Source organism: Panicum virgatum, chromosome 9N (genome assembly GCF_016808335.1).
Source record: "Panicum virgatum strain AP13 chromosome 9N, P.virgatum_v5, whole genome shotgun sequence".
Taxonomy (NCBI): domain Eukaryota; kingdom Viridiplantae; phylum Streptophyta; class Magnoliopsida; order Poales; family Poaceae; genus Panicum; species Panicum virgatum.
The window spans coordinates 19,594,314-19,604,250 of record NC_053153.1 but is presented as its reverse complement, the minus strand read 5'-3'; positions in this window follow the sequence as shown (position 1 = coordinate 19,604,250).

The window sequence follows — 9,937 nt, the reverse complement described above, 5'->3', positions numbered from 1 at the left end:
TCCTGCAGCCGCCATCACGCCTCCCCTGTCGCGCCGCTCCCTTGAGGGGCGGATCCCACCGCCGCGTCGTGCCTGCCTGCTGCGCCGCTCGCCCTGGAGTGGACAACAGTTTCGGATGAAAAGAAGAGAGAAGACAGAGGGGAAGGAAATGGGAAGAGAGAGAGGCACCGAGGGAGGGGAACATATTCACGTGGTGTGGGGCCCCTCTAATTGATCAGTTGTCGACTATGAGTTAGAGTGCGCCTGGCCAACCATAGAAACAGTATTCGAGGTCTATTCGATTTCAAGCATAGCCATCCTCAGATACATACGTTAAGAATACAGAGACATTTGTATTGTACCAACCAAGCTTCATAAAGAACTCTAAGAAAGAACAAAATTACAACGAAGCCACTAGGTCCTCCGCGAGCCACCTCCTTGAGTTGGAAGCGAATATATCTGGTGAAAACCACAATCTTCGTGAAAACCCGTGCAAACTACGGTAAGAAATTTGTCTAAATTCACTAGAAAATCACACATGTAGATGATATGATGATACACAATCTTGTAAAATATCTTGTCCAAACTCAATTTCGTTTGTGAGATATAGAAATAACAAATTTCAAGCTAGAAAGTTGTCCAGATGATTTGTTAGAAATTTGTTATTTTCATATCTCACAAACCAAGTCGAGATTGGACAAGATATTTTACAAGATTGTGTATCATTATATCATCTACATGTGTGATTTTTTGGGTGAATTTAGATAACTTTTTTGCCGTGATTTGCTTGGATTTTCACAAAGATTGCGGTTTCCACAAGATACGTTCCCGAGTTGGAAAGTCTCATCGCGCAGTGGCTTCAAAAGGGTCGCAGCAGTAGAAGCCGCCCTTGGTGATAGCCCATTGATCAAGGACACGCCCCACCACTCATCTCCTGGATCTAAGCTCGTCATTGAAGGTCCTTGCCCCCAAAGGAAGATGGAGCTAGATCCAGCCGACCACCATCCACTATCCAACAACCTGCTCGACACTCTTGAAGAAGACGTAGGACAACGAAACACTATTGGAAAACATGCCATGGGAACCGGTTGGAAACGGCCTTGGGCACCGGTTTTCCAACCGGTTCCCCCAAACCGAGACCAATGGCGTCACCCTAAGACCCCGAGTTTCTCACCCAATGCCTTAGGCATCCATTGGTACCGGTTGGAAATATCAACCGGTACCAAAGAGGCTGCCACGCTGACGCAAACTGGCAGCCCCTTTGGTACCGGTTGGTCAATGAGGTTTCTCCCTATATTCCCCAAATTCAGTTTTGTTTTTTTTTATTACTATTTATTCTTTTATAATTGCTAAGCGCACTCGAGCTCTACAGTACTATACGTTCGTTGGTCGTACGTGTTCGATTTCACAGAATATTTGAAACTAACTAAAAGTCAAATGCGAGCATACGATTAAGCTAATTAGGTAAATTAATATATTTACAAATATATAAATATCAAGGCATCACGTTTCGAAATATTTACAAATGTACAAGTCATGTTTGTAGTCCAACTACTGGGCCCCTCAGGATGTCGATGGAAGTCCTCTATGGATGTGACCGTCGTGGTAGAACTCGCCTCTAGGATCCAGGATCTCGTTCAAAATGAATCCGGCGAGCTGCTCGCACACGACGTTGATTCGATTGGTAGAATAACATTCATCCCCCATTTGAGACATCTATTATTTAGGAAAAAAGAACTGATATATTAACATCATGTGCGTTAGTATAATTATGAAAATGTACTAGTGAATGGTTTGTACGTACTCTTATGTCCTCATTAATAGACTTTCCGCATGGAGTCATGATGTGCAAGAAGTCGCATAAGTAGTACCCGCACCAATCAGTTCCTTATTTTTGTCTCGCACACTTAAGGATAAATAAATAAATTACTCAATTTAGAACAAAATTGGGATTACTTAACTAGACAAATCTTTGTGAATCAACATACCGGATAATCCATTTAACATTCAGTTCGGGGCTCCAATGACCACGTCCTTTGTTCGTTTTCACAAATTTTTTCCAAACCCTGCGCTCAAAGTTGTGTTTGATATTCAAGAATTGTTATTAACAGAAAAAGCATTTGATTGTGCAAACTGAACTTACCTGTTCAAGGGGTCTATGATATGTTGGATTGCGGACTTTGGATTTCTCATTGAGTCAAACACTACAAAACTGCCGGTCTCTATAGAAAGTATGAGTAAAATCCAATGATAACTGCAGATATAGAAAGGATATATACATACATGCATTAGACCACTTAGTATTTATTTAAAAATATAACAGAGGATTGAGTCGATCAAGACTTACTCATAGTTGTATGGTATGTATATATAGGACTTGTAATTTTGTCTAGTCAACGAATCGTACATATTGTAGCACGTGTCCTTGTAATTTTTGTTGAGCATTTTCTGGTTGACTAGCAACGGAGACATGAAGCCGATCTGATGGTGCCATCCATGTTTTTGGCTTCTTTGAATCTCCTGTCTAAACGATATAATAGAAATTATATAATGCACACAGATAATTACGTTCTTGTTAACAAAAAGGATTAATGTAGAGGTAAGTGATACTTACAGAACCCAAATGGTGATGATAGAGGTGTCGAGGGCTTGTCGATGGTAAATGTGATATAAATCTTCGAAGTACACCCAGAAGTCGTCCTCCCCGCGGAAGAAATCATGGTCACGATACTTGACTAAAAACATTTTCCCTTCGTCATTCGACATTCGCAGGTACCATCTATGCAAATTGAACATCTGCGTGCCTAGACTTTTCTCCTCTTCCTCAGTGACAAAAAGTTTTCCATGCTCGAATGGAGTAAGAACGGGAGCGACAGGGATATCTGCCTCCTCTTGTCTCATTGCCTGCTCTAGCGTTAATCCAGTTTCAGAAAGAAATATCACCGCCTGTAGGTCCGCCTGGAGTTGTACGTCCATCGGGTGTAGGATTGGCAACCCTGGCACCCGGAGGGGCTCGAGTTCTTTTTGTTGTGTGCCAAGCTGAGGAATGGTGTTGCCAAATTTTTGCTTCACATTTCTCATCTTGTGTGCCTTTGTCAGAGTACGATCATAGTCCGAGGGTAAGCTTTTCGGTTTTGGTGGGTTGTCTGGGTTCGCAAGAAGCTTTTTCCCTAATTCTAGAGGTACTTTTTCCCTCGGTGGGGGAACTTTAGGCTTCAACTGTTCTTTTATATATCGAGCAGTCTCCTCTTTCAACTCCTCAGTTGTCTTCTCGTAGGTCAATTTTCTTTCGACCGTTTTCTGCTTCTTCTTTGAGGGTCCAGCCACTGGAAGGGATGATGTCTTTTTCTTTCCTTTTTTTGGTGCAGGAGGAATAGGAGTACTCGTGGCCCTTTGCCCCAGCGGAGACGGTGGTGAGGGAGGTGGTTGTGGGGATGGCGGTGAGGGAGGCCGCGGAGACGGGCGATTGGTCTGCACGGGAGCCGTTGTGCTTGCAGTAAGTTTGATGTCGGCCTTGCGCCATAGAATGGCCCCGTGCAGTGCATCTCCCAATGTCTTCTCTCCATCCCCTCCAAAGAAGTCGAGCTCAAGATTCTCATTGTTTCCAACAATTTGCTCAACTGTGACGGAGGTGTAGCCAGGAGGTATCGGCCTTCCATGAATTGTAGTATAAGGATTCAGTGGCAGGGTTGACCCGTATGCTACATGAATGGATATATTCTTTGCTCGCACATGTAGCTCGAATGCTGTCGGCATGGTGATATCATCCACTGGATACTTCTGGTCATCTACCGCTGTTGGCTCAATCTGGGGGTGCTGATCAGCTTGTACGTCAGGCGCCGCCGTGGATGCACAGCTGCTGCGTGGCTGAGAGCCCAGGCTTATCACAACATCCGGGTGCGACCCAGTAGTGCCCCTTTGGCTCAGAGCTAGCTGCACTGCCTCATTGACCCTGGCGTCCATCTGAGATTCCAAGGACGCAACCTTTCTGTTCATTTCTTCTTGTATGGCACAGAGTTTCTCTTCTTGTTCGCCTTTGCTCTTTCGATGAGTCTTGTAAGAGGAATCTCCGGCCCAAGCAACTTTCCATGGGACCACGCCGATGCCGCGGGTTCGTCCAGGGTGTTTCGGATTCTTTAATGCTCTGGTCAGTTCATTATTCTCCCTTTGAGGCTAGAATGTTCCTTGTTGGGCCTCATCTATTGCTGTGACCAGAGTTCCATCCAACTGGTTTAGTGTCATGCCGTTAGCAAATAACCACCACTTGGATCTATCCGGCCAATCCCAAGTCGCCGGACTGATGCCTCTGTCCATAAGGTCCTGCTCCGTCTTCTGCCATTTTTTTACTGCCTTCTTATACCCGCCAGCCCCAAGGTGGTGGCTGTACTTCTTATTTGCTGCATTCGCCTTGGCCTGTTGGGATTTTTCTTGGGCTTCCTCTAATAGTTTGTATTGTTTGAACTCCTCCCAGTATAGTTTAACTTGAGGAAGATTGTCCCAGTTAGGCTCCTTATCCTTCTTGATGTATTTGTTGTACAACTTCTTCTTGAAAGTTGCAAAGACAAGGGCTATCTTTTTCAAGGCACATTTCTTCACAAGTTCTTGATCAACTCCTTCAGTATGAGTGAACATATCCTTGAGTTCTGTCCATAACATTTCCTTCTGATGTGGAGGCACGGCGTGTTGCTGTTCTTCTGGTTTGCTCGATTTCCATAGTCTTGTGGTGATCGGAATTCTTGCCCGAACAATAACTCCACATTGGTTGACAAATTTTGTGCTAGCAGCCTCTGGAGCACTTGGACAGCCCTCTGCGTCCACTTCTGTGACGACCTGTCTTCCCTCTATTTTCTTGGTTGGCCGGCGTCTCCCTTTTGATTGGCTCAACGAAGTCAATGCGGAGGTCGACTAAATTACAGAAAATATATGTTAATCGCAAAACTAATCTACCAAAGTCACCATGCATATATAATTAAGATTCGTACTGAAACGTGCTGCTGATGATTGGGCGGCGGCACAAAGTCATCATCTTCTTCATCGGCATCTCCAGTACTATTCAGGAAGGAATCAGCTGTCCGAGCATCTTCTTCACCGATTGGCTGGGTGGTGTTGGCCCTCTTATCTTCATTTATTGCGTCCAACATGTATTGCCTGGCGTCCTCGTTATCACCGAAGGGGTTCATCCTTAACTGAAACCGAAAAAATATTTAGAGTCTGTGACCATCCAGAATTGAAGCACGAGAATTCAATTCTTTAAACGAGTGTGTGTGCATGAGTGAGTTGGAGTGTGTGTGTGCATGAGTGAGTGTGAGTGTGTGTGTGTGTGTGTGCATGAGTGTGTGTGTGAGTGAGTGTGTGTGAGTGCATGTGTGTGTGTGCGTGTGTGTGTGAGCGAGAGACCGAGCGTCGGTGAGGAGACAGCGAGAGAGCGTTGAACGAATGTGTGTGTGTCTGTGAGAGAGAGAGTGAGCGAGCGAGAGACCGAGCGTCGGTGAGAAAGAGATAGCGAGAGAGCGTTGAACGAATGTGTGTGTCAGGGAGAGAGAGTGAGCGAGCGAGAGACCGAGCGTCGGTAAAAAGGAGAAAGCGTCGGTGAGAGAATGAGAGAAAGACCGAGCGCAAGTTTGTGTGTTAGCACGAGTTTGCGAGCTCGAGAATTAAGAATGAAGAATTCATAATTAAATATTCAATACATGATTCTGTGAGTCTAACCATTTAGTTCATTGGTCGTGTTTGATTTCACAGTGCGTGAGTTACAGAAATACATGATAAATACATAAATAAAAACATTATTCACTCTCTATTTAAATACATGATTAAATAAAGTCTTTGAATGACACAATTATACACTACATAAGACATAATAATAAAAATTCTCTCTAATAACTAAATTCTCTCCATTTCCTTCTCTATATCAAATAACTAAATTCTAGATAATATCAAATAATGAAAAAAATAAAAAGGACTAGATAACTAAATTCTCTCTCTAAATTCTCGCCATTTTCTTCTCTATATCAAATAACTAAATTCTAGATAATATCAAATAATGGAAAAAAAAGAAAAAGGGCTAGATAACTAAATTCTCTCTCTAAATTCTCTCCATTTTCTTCTCTATATCAAATAACTAAATTCTAGATAATATCAAATAATAGAAAAAAGAAAAAAGAGCTAGATAACTAAATTCTCTCTAAATTCTATATCTAAATTCTCTCCATTTCATTCTTTATATCAAATAACTAAATTCTAGATAATATCTAATAACTAAATTCTAGATAATAACTAAATTCTATATCTAATAACATATATTGTACATACTAATATATAAATAAAATAATTATGGGAAAAGAAAAAAAGGGCCGGCGCCGGCGCCATTGCTTATGTCGATCGGCGCAGGGGACAGGGTGGCGCAGGGGAGAGGGCGGCGCAGGGGAGACGACACAGGGGAGATGGCGGCGCAGGGGAGACGGCGGCGCGACGACGCGTAGTGGAGGGCCGGGGGCGGCGTAGACGAGGCAGAGGCGGCGGCGGCGATGGCGTCGAGGAGGACCCTGGTGGCGGCGCTGTGGAGGCCGACCGGCGGTGGCATCGAGGCGGCGCAGCGGTGGATGACCGGGCGCGGAGGAGACGGCGGCGGAGGTCGACGATCGGAAGAAGCAGTAAAGGAAGAGGAACATGGCACTGGGTTATATACCCTAAGCCTTTTGGTACCGGGTGAAAAATTCAACCGGTGCCTAAAAGGGACTAAGCCACAGGTTGGTAAGCCACCCGGTACCTTAGGCACCACATAGGCTCCGGTTGGATAACGACCCGGTACCTTTAGGACCCAACGGGCGGGAAATTAAAAGGGCCTATGGCACCGGTTAATGCTTAAAAATCGGCGCCTAAGGCTTTTGAGATTTGTCTATTTTTAGCATTTTGCCGCTTAAAAGCATTGAATTCACCGATTAGCTCAACGGTAAGTCTAAATTTTCTGGGCGCCGCGGCCCGGGTTCGACTCCCGCGCACCACTATTTTTTTCGTCAAGCCACTTTTCAACCGGTGCCAATAGGTTATTTACCAAATAGGATAATTGAATAGTAAATCATTTAAATGCATAATAATTCTATTAATTACTAAATCTTTTAAATGCCTAATAAATCTAATAATTGCATAATAAATCATTTAAATGCATAATAAATCGGATAATTGCATAATAAATCATTTAAATACATAATAAATCGGATAATTGCATAATAAATCATTTAAATGCATAATAAATCGGATAATTATGCAATAAATCATTTAAATGAACAATAATTTTATTAATTACCTAACAAATCATTTAAATGTGTAATAAATCTGATAATTGCATAATAAATCAAATAAATGCATAATAAATTATTTAAATGCACAATAACTCTATTAATAGCCTAATAAATCATTTAAATGTATAAGAAATTTGGTAATTGTCATAACAATCAGAGATAATCATTAATAGCATGTTCACAGAAAATATTACAAGACATAATCATTAAACTAAGGAAATATTAACGATGGTTTACTTTACAATCGTCCCTTCATTATGATCATGACGTGCGTAGGGAGCCTCCTCTTCAGCTAAAAGAATATTTGTGTCAAACTCCACTGCGAACGGAGTCATATCTTCAACCTTATTGTATTCTAATTCATTTGTGACATCGTCGACTCCCACAATTTTTCTTTTGTAAATTTGATAATTTCATAATAAATCATTTAAATACATAATAAATCGGATAATTGCATAATAAGTCATTTAAATGCATAATAAATCGGATAATTGTATAATAAATCATTTAAATGCATAATAAATCGGATAATTACACAATAAAACATTTAAATGCATAATAATTCTATTAATTACCTAATAAATCGTTTAAATGCGTAATAAATAAATCTGATAATTACATAATAAATCAGATAAATGCATAATAACTCTATTAATTGCCTAATAAATCATTTAAATGCATAAGAAATCTGGTAAATGTCATAACAATCAGAGATAATCATTAATAGCATGTTCACAGAAAATATTACAAGACATAATCATTCAACTAAGGAAATATTAACAATGGTTCACTTTATAATCATCCATTCATTATGATCATGACGTGCGTAGGGAGCATTCTCTTCAGCTAAAAGAATACTTGTGTCAACCTCCACTGCAAACAGAGTCATCTATTCAACCTTATTGTATTCTAATTCATCTGTGACATCGTCGACTCCCATAATTTTTCTTTTGCCTGCCAGAACAATATGGCGCTTTGGCTCATCTCCGGCACCTAGAAAACTTGATTTATTTCTGGACTTGTCCTTTCTCGGTTTGCTAGACATGTCCTGCACATAGAAAACTTGAGTGACATCTTTAGCTAGGATGAATGGTTCGTCTCGATAACCAAGCTCTTTGAGGTCTACCGTTGTCATTCCGTACTCGTCGATATTGACACCTTTTTCTGTCAGTTTAATCCATTGGCAACGAAATAGAGGGATCTTCAACGGCGTCGAGTTCCCAGATCTTTTCAATGTAACCAAAATATGAGTTCGTTTGGCCACTAGAGTCAGTGGCATCAATACGGACACCACTATTTTGATTGGTGCTCTTGTTATCTTGGGCTCTTGTATAAAATGTGTAACCATTAATTTCATATCCTTGGTACATCATGATTGAATTTGCCGGACCCCTGGCCAGCCAAGCTAGCTGCTCATGAATTTCATCATTGGCCGTGACTTCCTTCTGCAACCAGGTGGCGAATGTATCGTTATGATGTTTTGTAATCCATGTCTCAAACTTCAAATGTTACATGCTCCGCACAATTTGCATGTGCTCCTCCATGTATGGAGCCACCAAGGCTGATTGTTGCAGAACTGTGAGATGTGCTTTGCTCAACATGGCATGATCTGTGGCATTTACTGATTTTCTTCCAAGTATGCCCTTTCCAATCAGCCGCCCCTCATGACATGATACTGGAATCCCAATTGGACACAGTTCTTCCACATAGTCAATAAAAAACTCAATGACCTCCTCTGTGACGTAACCCCTCGCAATGCTTCCTTCTGAACGAGCCCGATTACGAATGTATTTCTTTAGGACTGTATAGTATCTTTCAAAAGGGAACATATTATGAAGGAAAACAGGACCGAGAATACCAATCTCTTTGACCAGGTGAACTAGAAGATGCGCCATAATATTGAATAATGATGGAGGAAATATCATCTCAAGACTAACTAAACTTTGGACAACATCTTCTTGTAGCCTGCTTAAACTCGATGGATCAACTGCCTTCTGGGAAATTGTGTTGAGAAAGGCGCATAACTTTATGATTGTTGCTCAAACATTAGCTGGTAGAATACCTCTAAGTTCAACTGGAATCAATTGCGTCATCAACACGTGACAATCATGGGACTTTACATGTGCGAATTTCTTCTCTTTCAGATTCAGTAGCCTCTTTATGTTCGAAGAGTAGCCTGATGGGACCTTGATACTGTTCAAATAGTCGAACATACTTTACTTCTCTTTCCTTACTAAGAGTGTAGCACACAGAATCTAGGTAACGACGTCCTTTATCCCTTTTTTCTGGATGTAGGGTGGCCCTTTGTTTCATACGTTGAAGATCTTGCCACGCTTCCAGTGTATTCTTTGGCTTACCGTAAACACCAAAGAATCCTAGAAGGTTCACATAAAGATTCTTTGTTAGGTGCATCACATCAATTGTGTAGCGGACCTCTAAGACTTCCCAATAAGATAACTCCTAAAAAATACTCTTCTTCTTCCACATAGGTGCACGTCCGTCATCACTTTGCACTGATCTGCTGTCAGGTCCTTTTCTGAATACTATTTTTGTATCTTTGACCATTTCAAACACCATTTTCCCACAACGGTGCCTAGGCTTGGTACGATGATCTGCCTTTCCACCGTAGTGAGCATACTTCCTCCTTAATGGGTGCT